At 40.0% G+C, this 21,734-nt stretch overlaps 1 protein-coding gene across 6 annotated transcripts in view; it reads left to right on the forward strand.

Moving 5' to 3' along the window:
* Window positions 1-1,868: 1,868 nt before the first annotated feature.
* Window positions 1,869-21,734, forward strand: part of LOC110495445 (myocyte-specific enhancer factor 2A) — a 97,677-nt gene continuing 77,811 nt past the window's right edge. Inside the window, exons 1-2 of one of the 6 annotated variants that reach the window (XM_036954863.2) lie at window positions 1,869-2,173; window positions 8,074-8,217. The gene's annotated coding sequence lies outside the window, so the exon portion shown is untranslated. Of the gene's footprint in view, window positions 2,174-4,639; window positions 5,450-8,073; window positions 8,218-21,734 lie in introns of those variants that run through there. The other 5 variants (XM_090206620.1, XM_090206622.1, XM_021570721.3 and 2 more) reach the window with 5 other exon arrangements.

Raw genomic sequence — 21,734 nt, forward strand, 5'->3', positions numbered from 1 at the left:
TACACATGTCATACCTCTACATTAACAGTTGTGTGCTGCTCTACGCTGGGCTTGGTTAGTGTTAATTACAGTTGGTAATGAGAGAACTCATCCAGACTGTGAGACATTGGGTATTTTTAGATGTTCGACAGGGTTATCTAACATTCAACTTACTTACTGCTTTATTCCTTCAGAAATAAACAGAGTGCTTTCACCTGTAGACTTCCTTCCTATGTTTTGTGAAATAATATGTTTGCAGCCAATTACATGCAGTAAGAATGTAAATGTGTTAATGATTATTCTTACTATGAATTCAAGTAATATCTTTAACAAGCTTTAATACATGTTGGGGGGAGTTCTATATTAGTGTATTGTTACATTCAGACATTACTGTATGTACAAGTTCTTACAGTTGCTTTCAAAACAAATTCTGTCAAAAAAACCCATTTCAAATCAAGTTTCAAGACAATGTATTGTATGTGGTTTGTTGACTGTCTCTGCCCCATGACTGGATTTGAAGAGTGCCCCCATTGAAAAAGCAGAGATTGAAGAGTCAGGGATTGGAGAGGGGCGCTGAGGTCTTTTTAGAGGGGCTGTTTTAATGAGCCTCAGATAAGTGTTATTTCAGAGCTGCATGGCCAGACCAAGGTCTCTGAAAAGTGTGTGACACAGGGAACTTTGTGGTGTCCTAATTTACAAAGTAAACATCTATTTCTTTCTTCAATATCATATACCAGATCAAACTGGACTCGAATGTACTGTCTGAGGGGTATTTTCTTCAATCCATTTTTTAATTGGAAGGAAAGTCTCTGGAGCTATTTGTGGTATGGTGCAAAGTTGGAAATGCCAGCTGTCTCCCATCAGAGCTCTGATGGAACCAGTTGTTATCTTTTGTGTTATTGCGACTTAATATTCATGCCAAATATATGATTTGATATTAATACATAATTCATGCATATCCATTTTTTTATAGAATTGTAACTTTGTTAACATACTTTTTTCATACTTCATGATAATATGCTTCCTGTGGAAGAACCGACTGAGTTGAAAGGTGTTGCGTCTACTGCCGTTAGGTAGAGATGAAGGATCTCTTTCCTGAACCTTACATTAAAAGTACTGTAAATCATGTTTATGGGTCATTTTATTGACCAAATAGTCATCAGCTCATGAATACACTAGAGCCACTTTTTATCAGGAAAAGTCATTTTTACTTGATAAGTCATGATGTTTGCCCGTTGAGTGTACAAAACATTAAGAACACTTTCCTAATATTGAGTTGCACTCCCTTTTGAGAACAGAACAGACTCAATTTGTTGGGGCATGGACTAGAAGGTGTCGAAGGTGTTCCACAGGGATGCTGGCCCATATTGACTCAAATGCTTCCCACAGTTGTGTCAAGATGGCTGGATGTCCTGTGGGTGGTGGTCCATTATTGATACACACGGGAAACCATTGAGGGTGAAAAATCCAGCAGGGTTGCAGGTCTTTACACACACAAACTGGTGTGCCTGCAGGTACTACTGTACCATACCCAGTTCAAAGGCAATTAAATCATTTGTCTTGCCCATTCACCCTCTGAATGGCACGTACACAATCCATGTCTCAATTATCTCAAGGCTTAAGAATCATTTAACATGTCTCCTCCCCTTCATCTACACTGATTGAAGTGGATTTAACAGGTGACATCAATAAGGGATCATAGCTTTCACCTGAATTCACCTGGTCAGTCTATGCCATTGAAAGAGCAATATGTTGTACACTCAGTGTATATGAATCACAATAACACAATAAGGAAAACCTCCTAACACCTTCTGTGCCCATGACTGACAGCTGCGGCTGTTCCAGAGAGCCCCTGAGCCAATCCCTGTCAAACAACGCATGCCTGGGATGTCTGCGTCCATCTGGGGTCCTACCCTTCAAATTGCTGTCGCCCCACTCCCTCCCGGCAGAAAGACCAAGGGACAGGAGGAGGCAGAGGGTGTGAAGTCAGGCCTCTCAGGGGCAAGAAGGAAAGCATCCAAAGCCAGCTGGTCTGGCTTTGAAGTACAAAAGAGAGAACAAGTGATACAAAGAAGAGAGACCGAAAGATAAAGAGAGGAAACATGAGATATAGAAAGTGAATCCTTGCAGGAAAAAACCTGAAGACCCTTTACAGCAGGTTCTGATGAAGACATTTGTGCAACAACTCAAACAGGTGAGACACGCAGTGACATAGGCCTTTGTGTTACACAAAGGTCGGGGGGTGTCATGAGTGGCATCTTTGTCTTGACTCATGGAAGAGGAAGGTTGGATATGAGAAGTGTGGACTCAACAGTACTATTTAGTTGGTGATGAAAGCAATGATGGGTGAGCAACAGCTCTTTCTACTGAGAAGTCATTCCCCTGAATCTCTTTAATTCACAAACAAACATGGTGATATTTATTGTTATGCCTCAATCATGTGTTGAAATGCTGAACTGTGACTTCACACTATGATGTAAATCTTAGTTGATGTGTTAAGGATTTATAACCTGGTTGATGATATTTATAGAATCAAAGAAAAAACTATTTGAAATTGGTGATATGCATAGTTAAATAAATTGTTATGACATGTTATTGCATGAACACACTGTGAAAGTCTATAGCATGTTATAGCATAAACACACTCTTATAGAGTACATACACAAATATACAAATCCACTTCCACAAACTTAGTAAATTATGCTGAACAAAAATATGAACACAACATGCAACAATTTCAACGATTGTACATAGTTACAGTTCAAATAATGAAATCAGTCAATTCAAATGAATTCATCAGGCCCTAATCTATGGATTTCACATGACTGGGCAGGGGCACAGCCATGGGTGGGCCTGGGAGGTCATAGGCCCACCCACTTGGAAGCCATTCCCACCCACTGGAAGCCAGGCCCAGCCAATTAAAATTTGTTTTTCTCCACTAAAAGGCTTTATTACAGACAGAAATACTCCTCAGTTTCATCAGCTGTCTGGGTGGCTGGTCTCAGACAATTCCGCAGATGAAGAAGATGGATGTGGAGGTCCTGGGCTGGTCCTGGTCTGCGGTTGTGAGGCTGGTTGAAAGTACTGCCAAATTCTCTAAAATGACGTTGGAGGTGGCTTATGATAAAGAAATTAACAAAAATGATCTGCCAACAGTTCTATATACTTTCTTATCAAGCTGGGGCCGTGGAACAATACACTTTTTCTTCATTAATATCACAAGTAACTGTGTATATGGTGAGGTTTTCAGGGGTACATGGGAAGGTTTTCAGGGGTACATGGGGAGGTTGACAGGGGTACATGGGAAGGTTTTCAGGGGTACATGGGGAGGTTGACAGGGGTACATGGGGAGGTTGACAGGGGTACATGGGGAGGTTGACAGGGGTACATGGGAAGGTTTTCAGGGGTACATGGGGAGGTTGACAGGGGTATATATATAGGTAGGTTTTCATGGGTACTGTATATGGGGAGGTTTTCAGGTATGGGGAGATTTTCATGGTTATATGGGATGGTTGTCAGGGGTATATGGGGAGGTTGTCAGGGTTATATGGGGAGGTTGTCAAGGGTACATGGGGAGGTTTTCAGGGGAACATGGTGAGGTTTTCAGTGGACCGGGGCTAACAAGTGTTTGTGAAACAGATCTACAGAATATGCCTCGCCATGGCAGGACCATTTTTGCAGATGGCTTGTGCTTTGTCAGGACCAAAGTGGAGCTACAGAAACGGATTAATAAACCCACTAAAATCAATGATAGTACAGCCATAGGAACAATCTAATGTGGGATTAAGGAGAGCTTAATTTGAAGGATTCATTACTGTGACACAGTTGCTGGATTTTGGAGATCGAACATGCCTGGGATGTAACTCTGTGTCTGTAGAGGCAGGTCTACTGTGTAGTGTACACACCCTGTTTCCATGCAGTCACTTGGTGCTGCTCACTTGTGCTCCTAACACACACACTAGTCTGACATAAGGCCAGTATTTTCCTGATTCCTGCATACAGTCATTTTAAAGAAGAGAAAGAATTTGATACCCCAAATACATTGAGGGTTGTCCATCTAATGAGTTATAGCAATGGACATCCAAATGTTATTATTATTATTTTAACCTCATGGGTAACACATTATAACATTCATGAATAGTCTTCAATAAACTATACTAAATATATAAACTATGAATATCCTAACTTACTAATAAATAAGAACTTAATTATTTGTAACTTGTAATCATGTATAAAGGTTTTATAAACATTGAATAATTCATAATGGCTTATGAAACTGATGATAGTATTAACCAGCTCATATCAGTGTGTGCAGACTGTGCACATTGATGAAAATAGTGCCATATCATTTATTTATTTTATAGGTGTTTCCTAAACCCATTCTGGTAAGGTGCAAATGCAAAATCTCATCACAAATTGTCAAGTTACAATAGCGTTACTTTATTTCCACATGCACCTGTTCCTTTAAATCCTGGTAAAAACAATGTGAGCCCCGCACCACTCCTCTTCCTCAGATCCTGCACTTACACGTGACTTTGCCACATGCCAGCTATTCAGATCCCACCTCCCTTCTGTAATTGGTTACTGACCAGCCACTGAGTATTTCAATTGGATCAGAAACATGTCCTTTCAAAATCAATGTTCCCGAGTTGCTGTTGTCTTTGAGACATATGACGTCAATCGTAGGGAGTGAAGTGAAAGAAGCCAACAATCATAATTAGAATAATTTTTTACATTTTATTTTATTGCTGAGATTTCAATTTATATCGTCATTTGAATGAATTTGAGTACAGTTGCTGCCACATTTACACTGTCAAACACTTACAATGTAAGATAGCCTACATTGTTGTATTACACTTCCTATGTCTCACTAATTTACTTGCCTGTAGCTCAAGACACAGATGTAGCAGATTTAAAACTTGACACTGGAATACAAGGGCAGGGGTGCTATGTTGACACCAAGACTTCCAATTATCATGTAGCAAGAATGCAATTACTATGTTATTATCATTGTAAATTTGATACAAACCATATAAAGTTTACCAAACTGTAAATAGCATACATAGGCTCGGCCTACTTGAGTAACATAGAGCACATCTTACTAATCATGTCATCAGATAGCCTAATATCATGCCTTCGCGCACTGTCATTTTGACATTCTATTTCACTGTAAAAGTCACATTTATCGAGGTATATAGGTAGCCTACGATGAAAGTTAAACAAGTTTGGGTATAGTTTTTGTAACGATAGACATGGGCGGGAGGAGGTTGATTTCTAACTCGTCTGGTGTTCGTCAGATAAGGGGAGGAGTCTCACTGACAAGAAACTGGCTCTACTGAGTTTGGCTGCTCCCTAAAATAGCAGTTGTGTGTAAATGTGACTGAAATTACGTTAATGTTCCACGCACACGGTATCCATTGGAGGCTCTGATATAGAGTATCTATATTCAGCGAGGGACTTGAGAGACAAGGTGAGTAATAAAAATAGCAACAATATTGCACTCGTGTGAGAGAGAAAGCGCAAGAGGGAGACGTAGAGTGAAAAGCCATCCCATACTGTAGCGCTATTATATTATGTCAGTTTCTGTGTCTATGCTGGATAAAAACATTTTTATTTGTATGCCTATGAAAAGGCTACAGTTATTTAATAATCATATCGATCGTATGAACCTGCGTCTTTGTACTTGTTGACCCAATCGACTAAGTGAAGAGTTCCGCTATCTTTATCTTATTTAATTTGATCGTTTACGGTTAATTTGATAAACTTTTTCGGACTCTGTAATTTTAAGGATATTTTTTTAGAATAATAGCTTTTATCAATCGTCTTGAATTACTAATGGCTATGACTTTACTGGAACTAAGTTACAGTGGCTACAATAAGCTATCATAGAGCGCGCAATATCATTTGACAGTCAGTGTCGGGGACTTCTCATACAACGGGAGGCATACCTTTGCTAATTCAATTGAACTTTGTTTTGTATTACCGACATTAAACATGTATTTTACATTCACATAAATGCCATCACATCATCACTATAGTCTACATGCTATCAAACGACTGTTTGGCTTTTGAATACATGGATTGCTTTGAAATCCATTATAATTTTCTGTGCGTACTTTAATTGCTTGACGTACACTATAATGGCCAGCTGATTTAGATGTCTGAACCACTAAAGATTGTGAGATTAAAAGTAAGGATATTGCCTATATCCATTCCATAGGCTTCTTGCTGTCACTGTAAACTCGAATGCATTTTCTTGGTTGTGGACCTGTAGATTTTCTTATTTTAATAGGTGACACAATACCAACTAGTAGCCTAAGCAAGCAATGACATTGTTATAATCAAAGAGTATCCATGTTGAAAGTGACAGTTTATTAGTCAAATGCTTTGTATTGAAGTCCTGAAATGTATATGGTTCTGGTCAGCTAATGGCCACTTTGCATTTCCACCTCTGCTGTGGAGAAATGTATGTTTTCCACCATTGTCTCTCTACTCTCCTGATATTGATTGCACGATTAAGGTGAAAATCTATGTTGTGTAGGATACACGTAATCTGAATGTAGGTTTTGTCACTCACTCCTGGCTGAATTAAGCTTCCTCTAAGTGAAGAATAAACTAAATTATACAGCAACACTCCACAATGGAATTAGTCCCTGCACCTGTTTAGTAGGTTTTAATATCTAATTACAAGCTTGATGGGAGGCAGTCAGGTCATGGGGAATAGTTAGGAGAATGACCTCAACATGTGTGTCTGCTCTCCTGACAGATTTTTAACAGGTAGGAAGGAGGCATTGATTTGTTTTAATAATTTATCTGCTATTGAAAATGACCATAAATAGTTACCAGTAAGTGAACGTTCAACATTATAATAAATTACACTCTGCTCATCATATTTGTTAAGTCCACGTGCCATATTGCACCTGTCAGTGTAAATTGAGATTTGATTGTTTGTACCAATTGTGCATTTTGAACTTGTTAATGAAACATATTGTTTTGTAAACTCACAAACTGAGAAAGTAAAATAATAAACCTTAGTGTAGTAGATAATTAACTGTCTCAGTCAGCTTAAGGACAAACGTTTATGGCGTCTTCACTTAACCCCATTGTTTATAAATCCAGATGAAGGTAAAGAGTGTGTTTGGCCGAGACTGACTGATAAATGTCTAACGTTCCCTATGGTCTCCCCAACCATGAGGTATTCCTGGCTTGGCACTAAATGAAAATAGCAACGTTTTTCAGGGACAGCCGTCTTGGCAGCAATATAAAGGCATATCTGTGTGTATTTTTATTGAGTATCTATTTTGGTCCCCTCTGGAGGAGCCCCCCCCCCCCGTTGCATTTACATTACTTCCCCAGCAGACCGATAGTAACTATTAATGCAGCAATACAAAGCACCCTCCAATCCGCCGACGTTAGGTTCTGAGACGCCCAAGGCTTAACCAATAATGAGGCCCTGTTGCTCCTGATGCACTTCATGTGACCTCTTATGTCTAGGGTGTGGATGAGTTACATATAGCAAGTCAGACAGCTTCCACCCAAGTTGAAGTAGAGTAAACTTATTTAAGAACATGCAATATGCTACTGCAATCACCCATATCACCTATAACCACCCATTACTTGTCTGTAATAGTCTACTGCAACATGAGCTGCATTTTTACGCTCTAGTGTTATGTCAGGGTGCAGTAGAACAAGTTATCAAATGAATTTGACCTTTACCAGGTCAAATAAATTAAACTTTTACCACATTACATCATGGGTGTGTATAGGCCTAAATGTCTCTTTATACATTGATAGATGTGTAAATACAGCCTTTGGTTTGAGTGGAGAAAGTTGACCCAGGTAAGAGGGATAAGTTCTGAGGTGGTGATTGGTGCGATAAGTGTGGGCCTGGAGGGTCTCCCACAACCCTCCTCTTCATAGCACCAGAATATCACAGTCTGATCTCAGCTCCTTCCAGGAGACACAGGAGAAATGTGGAGTGTGTGGGCGAGTCTGATCTGCAATTAATGCTGGTTGTCAGAAAAAGAATGCTGCCGTTGACACCATGCCTCTGAATCACTGAGCAAAACACTTTCTCTCCTCTCCCCCTCCCAGGACATTTTTCCCAAGGAGGAGAAATCTGCAGGAAGCTTAACGCGAGTGAGGGAAGCATTGAAGGCTAAAAGAAGAGACAGACAGACAGACAGGAGCTGGATATTCTTGGTCCGATAAAGAGGTTATCACTGCTTTGATAGTTGGGTGAGCCACACGTTCTTTTCCCCCTCTTTCTTGTTTACCTGTTTATTTACTCTGCTGTTTATTTATGTTTGATATACTTACTTTTGATTGTAATTGACATGTATCTCCATTCATGTTTAATGTTTTATTTGGTCCTTTTGGTTAATCTCTTTATATACGTTGGGGGGAAATCATTAAAACCATCTGGTTACATGAGAGTTTGAGCTATACATGGATTTTGTAGTGTTCACCATGTTACATCAGTGTACTGTAGGCACAGCACTTCCTCTACAGTACACTGGAGAGTTGAACTGTGTCAACTGCAGCTGGCTCACAGGCACAGATTTATAGCAAATGACATAGCCTTTGTTTGAGAGTTCTACAAGACTAGCTAAATGTTTGTTAAAAAGAACCAGTAGCTAACATGATGAGCTATTTTCATCTTCTTTAGATAGATTGATAAAATAACAAAGAAGACAGGCAAAGAAGAAAGGTTGTGTATTACACAACCTCGAGACAAAAAAACAAGTATCTGCAAAGGCCCTGCAAGGTCATATGAACTTTTTTTCATCAAAGTATGTGTGTATATTAGTAGCTGTTTCACTGTTTCTCTCTCATTATTCCCTAGTGTGACTGTGACCTGATGTAGTAAGTCCTCTCTTCTTCTCAATGTTAGGTGTGAGGGCACTTTGGCTATTACGTTAAAGATATTTCTCAGTTCAACAACGGGGAGAAACTACTCTTGTTCTCTATGTCCACTTTGCTTCATTTTTTTTTGTTACAAAGCTCTTTGCGCATGCTCTCTGCAACATGATTCATTGTTTTTTGGAGCTCCATCATCAAACTGGAGATTCCAGCATTCTCCCGTGAGACCTGGAGGCAGGATGCAGAATCTTGAGCCCTGCAGATAATGTTTTAGGCCATATTTTGCTTGTGTATTCACTAGACTCTCAGTTCTAAAGGAAAGCCTTCTAAGTACCTTGAATAAATAAAAGGGTATAAATGAAGTTCTTCTATCCCAGAATGACCAAACCATGAATAGCTGTGTAACCCAGAGGAATGCGCAGTGTCCTAGCAGGGTTACCCAACCCCACAATCCGACCCAACAGAGAGCTGAGCTCCAAACCCAGAAACCCCTGGCTGCCTCCTGTCTCACCACCAGGCCACAGAGCCTCACCTTTGATGCTAAATGCGTTAGTTACCCCAGGATACCAGCCAGTGACATGTTTGACAAACATACAAAATCATAATTTAAAATGTGTATCAAAATATTTGCTCCTTGTTATTTTTTTTCTCTCCTTCAATCTCACAAAACTGAGTCTGTGTTATTGTGCAAATACGTTTCTGTGGAGTGTGCCAAATCAAACTGTCTATCATGTTTTAATGCAGCACAGTTATAACTTTATTAGGCAGGCCCTTAACGTGCTGTGATGATGAATTCCAAACCTTTAGCCTGGGGATCAGGGACCAGCCCTGGCACAGGCTAGTATACCACATATACACTTCATAAATATGGCTTACTTTCCTATATGGCAGTGTGGTTTTCAAGTTAATGTAATACTATTTATCAAATCATATTCAAACACTTATTATGCAGAATTCATATATTTTTAAAGAAAAGGGTCATATATATATATATATGCATGTGTGTGTGTGTATACACACACAAACACACAGTACCAGTCAAAATTTTGGACACACCTACTCATTCAAGGGTTTTTCTATATTTTTTTTCCTACATTGTAGAATAATAGTGAAGACATCAAAACTATGAAATAACACATATGGAATCATGTAGTAAACATTTAAAAAAAAAAAAAAATCGAAATATATTTGAGATTCTTCAAAGTAGCCACCCTTTGCCTTGATGACAGCTTTACACACTCTTGGAATTCTCTCAACTAACTTCACCTGAAATGCTTTTCCAACAGTCTTGAAGGAGGTCCCACATATGCTGAGCACTTGTTGGCTGCTTTTCCTTCACTCTGCGGTCCAACTCATCCCAAACCATCTCAATTGGGTTGAGGTCGGGTGATTGTGGAGGCCAGGTCATCTGATGCAGCACTCCATCACTCTTCTTCTTCACCTGGCCTCCACAATCACCCGACCTCAACACAATTGAGATGTTTTTTTGTCTGGTACTGTATATATACATTTACAGTTGAAGTCGGAAGTTTACATAGCCTTAGGTTGGAGTCATTAAAACTTGTTTTTCAACCACTCCACACATTTCTTGTTAACAAACTATAGTTTTGGCAAGTCGGTTAGGACATCTACATTGTGCATGACACAATTAATTTTTTCAACAATTGTTTACAGACATATTATTTCACTTATAATTTACTGTACATACACTAAGTTGACTGTGCCTTTAAACAGCTTGGAAATGTCCATAAAATGATGAGACATCAGACAAAAAATTGTAGACCTCCACAAGTCTGTTTCATCCTTTGGAGCAATTTCCAAACGCCTGAAGGTACCACATTCATCTGTACAAACAATGGTATGCAAGTTTAAACAACCATGGGATTACGCAGCCGTCGTACCGCTCAGGAAGACGACGTGTTCTGTCTCCTAGAGGTGAACGTACTTTGGTGCGAGAAGTGCAAATCAATCCCAGAACAACAGCAAAGGACCTTGTGAAGATGCTGGAGGAAACAGGTACAAAAGTATCTACATCCACAGTAAAACAAGTCCTATATTGACATAACCTGAAAGGCCACTCAGCAAGGAAGAAGTTACTGCTCCAAAACCGCCATAAAAAAGACAGACTATGGTTTGCAACTGCATGTCGGGACAAAGATCATACTTTTTGGAGAAATGTCCTCTGGTCTGATGAAACAAAAATAGAACTGTTTGGCCATAATGACCATCGTTATGTTTGGAGGAGAAATGGGGAGGCTTGTAAGTCAAAAAACACCAACCCAACCATGAAGAACGGGGGTGGCAGCATCATGTTGTGGAGGTGCTTTGCTGCAGGAGGGACTGGTGCACTTCACAAAATAGATGGCATCATGAGGATGGACAATTATGTGGATATATTGAAGCAACATCTGACGACATCAGTTAGGAAGTTAAAGCTTGGTCGCAAACATTTGACCCAAGTTAAACAAAATAAAGGCAATGCTACCAAATACTAATTGAGTGTATGTAAACTTCAGATCCACTGGGAATGTGATGAAAGAAATAAAAGCTGAAATAGATCATTCTCTCAACTATTATTCTGACATTTCACATTCTTAAAATAAAGTGGTTATCCTAACTGACCTAAGACAGGGAATTTTTACTACAATTAAATGTCAGGAATTGTGAAAGACTGACTTTAAATGTAATTGACTAAGGTGTATGTAAACTTCCGACTTCAACTGTATATACTAATAATGTACAGTGGTGCGACCCAGGATTAATGTGTACTTGGAAAAGCAAATGGAAAAAACACCATTATTTCCTATAGGCCTATATTTTCTTATCACATCTGCCTGTTATGTCACTGTAGTATATCAGCAAGACAACTCTGTTGACAATTAGCCCCCTATCATTCTGACCTAGATATCAATATCCTGAACTACAGTGGCTTATAAACCTCTGATGGCCAGAAACACTGTTTCTAACAGAGAAGCACTAATGAACCACTCACTAACGTACTGTTTGTCTAAGGGAGCAGCTAACAGTGACCTTTCAACTGCCCTGCCCTTGGCTGTGACCTCTGGTAGTAAGCAGCCCCATACGGCCGGCCCACTCAGCACATGTGCTGCTGAGCAGGGCAGAGCGGCTTAAGGATCGACAGCCTCTTCCTGTCTTCTTTGCCCTTCCCCTGCGAGCCCTCAGTCAGACGGAGGTGTCCTTACCCCTCAGCTTTCTCTGGCCATACTGGAGAATCAGCAGTAAGATCCTAAACCAAAGTGGCAGCCTCAATCTGCAGTTAATCCTCTTTCACAACTATCATCCCTGTCTCTTTCTCCCCCTCCCCTGTATAAGTGGCCCACACAGGGTTAAGAGTGCAAGTCAACTTTGAATGTATATTTGTATTTTTTAAGTAAACACTAGAGAAAGTTTGCATAGTGTAAGTTGAGTTAAGGTTTTATAATAACCTTACCCTTTTAAAGCTATTAATCATCACAATTCTATATTTGAGAGTTTTAAGTACATTCTGATCCATGTGTCTCTCTATACTGTATTGATTTGGACTGTCTCCTGTAGGCTGGTTTTTCAAAGCATTCTATTCTGATGACAGAAAATCCTACCTCTGATAAGAGCGCTCATATTTGCTTAATTTCCTAATTTTCCATCAGTTTGCCATTTTAAAGTCTCAGCAGTAGCAGAAATAACTTCTTCTCCAAAGCCAAATTGACACAGGCCATATTTTGATTCCCCATGTACAGTAAATCTACGAGCTTCGCTTCTACAAAGCATTGTGTTGGAATGGCGTATGTGAAATGGCCTATGTGAAATTGACTAGAGCTGTTTTCGTGTTGAGTCATGTTGGATCAACAGTGCACTCCTATCTTTAGACGTATTTATTTATGAGTGTTTTTTTGACAGGCTATCTACAGATGAAAAGAAAGCCAATGCAGTGCCACTATGGTACACATGATAAACAAACCAGAGGGCTAAACTGACATTGTGTCATAGAAAGAAATTACTGGCCATGTGACACACTTAACTTTCAGGTGTTACTTAATTGGAGTAGGACAAGAACCACACAATTAAGTTTAATCTATTCACCACTCCCAAGTCAAGTGACTTGACTTGAGTTATAATGGGGTGGCAGGGTAGCCTAGTGGTTAGAGCGGTGGCCTAGCAACCGGAAGGCTGCAAGTTCAAACCCCTCTTCTGCCCCTGAACAGGTGGTTAACCTGTTCACTGTTCCAAGGCCGTCATTGAAAATAAGAATTTGTTCTTAACTGACTCGCCTAGTTGAATAAAGGTAAAATAAAAAAAAATACGGAGGACTGACAGCAGATATAAAGTGAAAAGACAGAAGTTGTAGATGCATGCTTCTCTAGCTGCAGTGTGGCTTCTGGGGTTAATCTGTGAAAGCTTCTGCTAGGTGGAGCTTCTGCTGGCTTTGACCAGAGTCACACTGCAGCTGTGAGACGTCTGGTCTCTCATTCTATAATATTTGTGTCATATGTTATCAAAAATTAGGGTTATATTAGATCAGTGGTTCCCAAACTTTTTATAGTTCTGTACCCTTCAAACTTTCAACTTCCAGCTGCATACCAGGCCATAGGACCACACTCTCAAATTATGTTTTTTGCCATCATTGTGAGCCGGCCACACACACAATACAATACATTTGTTAAACATAAGAATGAGTGTGAGTTTTTGTCACAACCCGGCTCGTGGGAAGTGACAAAGAGCTCTTATAGGACCAGGGTACAAATAATAATATAATAATCAATAATTTTGCTCTTTAGTTAGCCATCTTACATATTAAACTTTATTTGTTAATCGAACATTGTGAATAACTCACCACAGGTTAATGAAAATGGTGTGCTTGAAAGGATGCACATAACTCTGCAATGTTGGGTTGTATTGGAGAGAGTCTCAGTCTTAAATCATTTTCCACACACAGTCTGTGCCAGTATTTCGTTTTCATGCTAGTGAGGGCTGAGAATCCACTCTCACATACAGTTGAAGTCAGAAGCTTACATACACTTAGGTTGGAGTCATTCAAACTCATTTTTCAACCACTCACAAATTTCTTGTTAACAAACTATAGTTTGGGCAAGTTGGTTAGGACATCTGACACAAGTAATTTTTCCAACAATTGTTTACAGACAGATTATTTCACTAATAATTCACTGTATCACAATTCCAGTAGGTCAGAAGTTTACATACACTAAGTTGACTATGCCTTTAAACGGCTTGGAAATTTCCATAAAATTATGTCATAGCTTTAGAAGCTTCTGATAGGCTAATTGACATAATTTGAGTCAATTGGAGGTGTACCTGTGGATGTATTTCAAGGCCTACCTTCAAACTCAGTGCCTCTTTGCTTGACATCATGGGAAAATCAAAAGATATCAGTCAAGACCTCAGAAAAAAATGTAGACCTCCACAAGTCTGGTTCATCATTGGGAGCAATTTCCAAACGCCTGAAGGTACCACATTCATCTGTACAAACAATAGTATGCAAGTTTAAAAAACCATGGGATCACGTAGCCGTCATACCACTCAGGAAAGAGACGCATTCTGTCTCCTAGAGATGAACATACTTTGGTGCGAGAAGTGCAAATCAATCCCAGAACAACAGCAAAGGACCTTGTGAAGATGCTGGAGGAAACAGGTACAAAAGTTTCCATATCCACAGTAAAACAAGTCCTATATTGACATAACCTGAAAGGCCACTCAGCAAGGAAGAAGCCACTGCTCTAAAACTGCCATAAAAAAGACAGACTATAGTTTACAACTGCACTTGGGGACAAAGATCGTACTTTTTGGAGAAATGTCCTCTGACTAACTCCTATGACTAATTGGGAATGGGACGCAAGCGTAGAATTGATCACCCTGTCGCTGGCCGCCTTTGGGGAGGGTGTATAGTCCGAAACACTCTAGGAACCAAAGGTACACTACTGACGATGCGCTCCCCAAATTTCACCAGGCTCACTGTTCATGAACTCTTGGAAGTGCTTGCACAAAGGATAGTAACATCTCATCCTGTGTTCTTGGAATCTGGTCTGATGAAACAAAAATAGAACTGTTTGGCCATAATGACCATCGTTATGTTTGGAGGAGATAGGGGGAGGCTTGCAAGTCGAAGAACACCATCCCAACCATGAAGAACGGGGGTTACAGCATCATGTTGTCAGGGGTGCTTTGCTGCAGAAGGGACTGGTGCACTTCACAAAATAAATGGCATCATGAGGATGGACAATTATGTGGATATATTGAAGCAACATCTGATGACATCAGGAAGTTAAAGCTTGGTCGCAAATGTGTCTTCCAAATGGACAATGACCCCAAGCATACTTCCAAAGTTGTGGCAAAATGGCTTAAGGACAACAAAGTCAAGGTATTGGAGTGGCCATCACAAAGCTCTGACTTCAATCCTATTGAACATTTGTGGGCAGAACTGAAAAAGCGTGTGCGAGCAAGGAGGCCTACAAACCTGACTCAGTTACACCAGCTCTGTCAGCAGGAATGGGCCAAAATTCACCCAACTTATTGTGGGAAGCTTGTGGAAGGCTACCTGAAACTTTTGACCCAAGTTAAACAATTTAAAGGCAATGCTACCAAATACTAATTGAGTGTATGTCAACTTTTGACCCACTGGGAATGTGATGAAAGAAATAAAAGTTTGAATAAATCATTCTCTCTACTATTATTCTGACATTTCATATTCTTAAAATAAAGTGGTGATCCTAACTGACCTAAGACAGGGAATTTTTATTAGGATTAAATGTCAGGAATTGTGAAAAACTGAGTTGAAATGTATTTGGCTAAGGTGTATGTAAACTTCCGACTTCAACTGTAGGTGTGTGGTTGCAAAGCGCATCAGTGTCTTAACAGTGCGATTTGCAAAGACAGGGTACTCTGAGCACAGCCCAATCCAGAAATCTGTCAGTGGCTTCTGATTAAATTAAATTTTCACAGAACCGCTTGTTGCAATTTCGATGAGGCTCTCTTGTTCCTGTATCGGTAAGTGGACTGGAGGCAGGGCATGAAAGGGATAACGAATCCAGTTGTTTGTGTCATCTGTTTCGGGAAAGTACCTGCGTAATTGCGCACCCAACTCACTCAGGTGCTTCACATTTGACATTGTCCTTAAGCTTGAGTTCTTTTGCACACAAAAAAATCATACAATGATGGAAAGACCTGTGTGTTGTCCTTGTTAATGCAGACAGAGAAGAGCTCCAACTTCTTAATCATAGCCTAAATTTTATCCCGCACATTGAATATAGTTGCGGAGAGTCCCTGTAATCCAAGATTCAGAAAACGTCACCCAGATAGGCCAGTCGTGTGAGAAACTCGTCATCATGCAAGCGGTCAGACAAGTGAAAATTATTGTCAGTAAAGAAAACTTTAAGTAAGTTTTTCGATAAAAAAAAACGTGTCAATACTTATGCCCCTTGATAACCAGCGCACTTCTGTATGTTTTAAAAGCGTTACATGGTCGCGCCCATATCATTGCATATTGCAGAAAATACACAAGAGTTCAGGGGCACGGCAAGTGGTACCGAGCGCCAAGTCTAGGGCCAAAAGTCTCCTCAACAGCTTCTACCCCCAAGCCATAAGACTGCTGAATAATTAATAAAATTGCCACCGGACTATTTACATTGACCCCCCCCCCCTCCACATTGACCCCCCTCCATTTTGTACACTGCTGCTACTCGCTGTTTAGTATCTATGCATAGTCACTTCACCCCTACCTACATATACAAATTACCTCAACTAACCTGTACCCCCCCCCCCCGCACACTAACTTGGTACCGTATATAGCATTGTTAAAAGCCTTGTTATTGTTATTTACTTTTTATTATAATTTTTTACTTTAGTTTATTTGGTAAATATTTTCTTAACTCTTCTTGAACTGCACTGTTGGTTAAGGGCTTGTAAATAAGCATTTCACGGTAAGATATACACTTGTTGAATTCGGCGCATGTGACAAATAAAGTTTGATTTGATAAAGCTGGTCGAGAGAATGCCAAGAGTGTGCAAAGCTGTCATCAAGGCAAAGGGTGGCTACTTTGAAGAATCTCAAATATAAAATATATTTTTGATTTAACACTTTTTTGGTTACTACAGTACATGATTCCTTATGTGTTATTTCACAGTTTTGATGTCTCCAAAAAATAAAGAAAAACCCTTGAATGAGTAGGTGTGTCCAAACTTTCTACCGGTACTGTATGTGTAACTGATAGATGCACACACACACACTACATGTTAATGTTTTTATATTTATGTACATTGCAAAGTCTCAGGATCTCTGTATTTCTGTACATTGAAATTGCCATTGATAAAATGCAATTGTGTTCATTGTCCGTAGCTTATGCCTGCCCATACCATAACTCCACCGCCAAACTGGGGCACTCTGTTCACAACGTTGACATCAGCAAACCGCCGCCCACACAATTCATAGTTACATATAACTAACTATCATTGGATAACATATATTAACATTGATTAACATTATGTTTCTGTGGTTTTATTTCTATTTGTCAGTATGGGATTTTGTTAAGGGGCTGATCACTGGCTTAAAGTATCCACCAAGACTTGGTTAACCAATACTGCAAGGCTTTAGCTAACTAGGTTAGCCAACGCCTCAAGGCTTTAGAAAATTTGGCTAGCTAGCTGGAAAGCAAGCTAACCACACCAGCATTACACAGAACAAAAAAATGAGCGCAACATGTAAAGTGTTGGTCCCACGTTTCATGAGCTGAAATAAAAGATCCCAGAAATGTTCCATACGTACAAAAAGCTTATTTCTCTCAAATGTAGTGCACAAGTTTTTTACATCCCTGTTAGTGAGCATTTATCCTTTGCCAAGATAATCCATCCACCTGACAGGTGTGGCATTTCAAGAAGCTGATTAAACAGCATGATCATTACACAGGTGCACCTTGTGCTTGGGACAATAAAAGGCCACTCTAAAATGTGCAGTTTTGTCACACAACACAATGCCACAGATGTCTCAAATTTTCTAGCAGCGTGCAATTGGCATGCTGACTGCAGGAATGTCCACTAGAGTTGTTGCCAGAGAAGTGAATGTTATTTTCTCTACCATAAGCTGCCTTCAACTTCGTTTTAGAGAATTTGGCAGTACGTCCAACCAGTCTCACAACCGCAGACCACGTGTAACCACAGCATCCCAGGACCTCCACATTCGGCTTCTTCACCTGCAGGATCGTCTGAGACCAGCCACCCAGACAGCTGATGAAACTGTGGGTTTGCATAACCTAAGAATTTCTGCACAAACGGTTAGAAACCGTCTCAGGGAAGCTCATCTACGTTCTCATTGTCCTCACCAGGGTTTTAACCTGACTGCAGTTTGGCTTTCTAACTGAATTCAGTGGCAAATGCTTACCTTCGATTGCCACTGGCATGCTGGAGGAGTGTGCTATTCACCGATGAATCCCGATTTCAAATGTACCAGGCAGATGGCAGACAGAGTGTATGACGTTGTGTGGGCGAGCGGTTTGCTGATGCCAACGTTGTGAACAGAGCGCCCCATGGTGGCGGTGGGGTTATGGTATGGGCAGGTGTAAGCTACGGAATGCACAGATATACCGTGACAAGATCCTGAGGCCCATTGTTGTGCCATTCATCTGCCACCATCCCCTCATGTTACAGCATGATAATCCATGGCCCCATGTCGCAAGGATCTGTACGCAATTCCTGGAAGCAGAAAATATCCCAGTTCTTCTATGGCCTGCATACTCACCAGACATGTTCCCCATTGAGCATGTTTGGGATGCTCTGGATTGACGTGTACGACAGCGTGTTCCAGTTCTCACCAATATCCAGCAACTTCGCACAGCTATTGAAGAGGAGTGGGATAACATGCCACAGGCCACAATCAACAGCCTGATCAACTCTATGCAAAGGAGAGGTGTTGGCTGCATGAGGCAAATGGTGGTCACATCAGATACTAACTGGTTTTCTGATCCACGCCCGTAACTTTTTTTGGGGGTGTCTCATGTGAAATCCATGGATTAGGGCCTCATACATTTATTGGAATTGACTGATTTTCTTATATGAACTGTAAGTCAGTCAAATCTTTGACATTTGTGCATGTTGTGTTTGTATCTTTGTTCAGTGGTTGACATAGGTAAAGTTTTCAGAGCAAAGACGTTTAGGGACCGGGGAGGGAAAAAAAACAGGAAAGATTATCTATGCAAAATTTCCAAATCATTTTTACCAGTTTGAAGGTAATAGAAAGCTGTGAAAACGACCTAAAATGTTTCTGATAAGATTTCAGTTTTGCTTGGATGTAAATGTGACTCGTTTCAGGAAACCTGGCATATGTCGCGGGTCACTACTTCACAGGAGAGCGATTTGAATGTAAACTTTAAAATAAATAAATCAAAATGTGTTTTTTTGGAAGAAATGCCTTCTGGAACATGTGAACTTTCATGTGCCTTAACAACAAACTTGTATGGCATCTGTAAATACAAATAATATTGTTAAATTAAGCACCTAGTTGATTTAGCCACAGAAAAAGACACCAATCTTCCTGCTGGCCATGATTGGCTGACATAATGAGTGGGCTGGACATGAGTTCGGATTGGTCTGCCATGTAGAACGCTTCTGTCTATTTGAGCTGGTCAGTATGTGTAGGTAATCCTGTCTTAACGCAGCTTTTGTAAAATATATATCACGTAGTAGAACTACATAACTGTTGCTCTCTACTTTCTGGAGGACCGAGTTTTGAAATCAGTGGAATTAGAGTAGCATAGCTAAGGAGGTGGAGAAAACACCTGTCTCCAGATTACGTCTTCAATCAAACTGAGGGCAAACATGGCATCATTGAAAGGGAGAAGCGTCCATCCATGATCTAGCTAGCTACATTTTCAGATATCACACGTCTCTAATTTTGGTTAGACACGTCTATCAACGTGTACTGTTCGCTAGCTTGCTAAAGTTAACTGGCTGGTTCGCTAGCTAATATTACGTGTATGATCTGTTTAGTAATATTATTTGTATCTCAAAGCCATTTGCTTTGTTAGTTGTAGGTAGTTAACATTGAATTTGGTTGGTTAGCTACCTTCAGATTCATGCAGGGTAGTAACGTCATGAGTTGGGATTATGGTTCATTGTTTACCTAGCTAGCTACATGTCAACAAAATAATCCACTATGCAAGTAACAATTTCAATAGAATGTCACTGTGACAACTGTTGATAGACGTAGCTGTTAAATTGACTCTAAATTCACTATAAACTCAGAAGGCAGGAATCGTGGTTGCAGGCAATGGTCAAACACAGGTAGGCAGTCAAAACCAAAACAATACCTCACAACCATACAAGCAGAAAGAACTTAACTAAATAGGGAGCTGATGAGACCAGGTGAGAAACAAACACAGGTGAAATAAATGAACAAAAATGAAAGATAGGGCTACGTTCCAGAACACAAAGAAACAGTGCTACGTTCAAGAACACAAAGAAAAAGAACACAAGTTTGACTAAGAAAAGAAAAGCAGAACCTTACAATAGTTCCTCACAATCATCTCACATAGCATAGCTGGCATTGCTATCATCCTCTTTCACCACTTCACCAAATCTTTCCCAAACATGACTTTTCTCGCCATGCATTCTTTTTATTTTAAACTCCATTTCGCAGCTTTTCTCTTTTTGAATGATACTTTTTGAATTGCCTCCATGGACAGACATTAACGTTTTCTGTCCCTTCCCAAAAACATTTTGCGATTGGTTTGTAGGCTATTTGGCGTGCGTACAGTTAGGCCCTAAAGCTTAGGTTTACGCACTAATGCCAGATAGCCAAAAATAATGAAAGAAAAACTTAAATGTTGCCTATCGATATAAATTGCACAAGAAGGTTACTACTACTACATTTATGGCTTTTTTAAGGTATTTTTTTCCCCGATTTATTTAACCTGCCCGCCACCCACCTGCCATTCATCCACACAATATTTCATTACCCTTAACTCGCCCTCCCTGCGGATATAATCGTGGGTACTGCGGGGTATGTGTCAAACTGCGCATGCAAACTGCGAGTCAAATCACTTGCCCACACACACATATTATGCGCACACATGCATACTTATGCCACACACACACACTTTTAAAAATCTTTATCTTTAACTCTGCATTGTTGGAAATGGACCCATAAGAAAGCATTTCACTGTTAGTCTACACTTGTTGTTTACAAAGCATGTGACAAATAGAATTTGATTTGAATACCTACAGTATCATAGATCAAAATTGTTGTATTAATTTTCCCTTGAAGTACATCAATTTGCTGAGTTGCACTTTGACTGAATTTCAATGAGACTTTGAAAAAGCATATACAGTATCAAAGGAATACATTATAATCTAATTTGCCAGATCAAAAGATTTCTTGTGATCGCTAATATGCTCCCCTGTATCACATTTAAGACGCAACCACTTAATCTTAACATAAAAAGTCTGGAGTCCCCATGAAGACCTGATTTTTCTTGTTGAGTTTATGTATTTTGAGAGTACTATATATTTACAGTATGCATAGACAAGCAGCTTATAAAGCCTAAAACATTTCCCTCAATCTGAATAGTATAATGTCTTGCACTTTAAGCTCCATGCATGTTATACAGGCAATACAAAGGCAAGGTTGCTCTGTGTGTGAACATTTTGTTTCTAATCAATGTCACTGATAAACATAGTGTATGCTGCTCCTGTTGAGAAGGCAATCTGATAATGAGTTCCACAGCTGCACCACTGAGAGCATCTTGACTGGCTGCATCACCGCTTGTTATGGCAACTGCTTGGCATCCGACCGCAAGGCGCTACAGAGGGTAGTGCGTAAGGCCCAGTGCATCACTGGGGCCAAGCTCCCTGCCATTTAGGACCTCTATACCAGGTGTTGTCAGAGGAAGGCC

This window comes from Oncorhynchus mykiss, chromosome 2, assembly GCF_057628025.1.
Source record: "Oncorhynchus mykiss isolate SJ-2025 chromosome 2, ASM5762802v1, whole genome shotgun sequence".
Classification (NCBI taxonomy): Eukaryota; Metazoa; Chordata; class Actinopteri; order Salmoniformes; family Salmonidae; genus Oncorhynchus; species Oncorhynchus mykiss.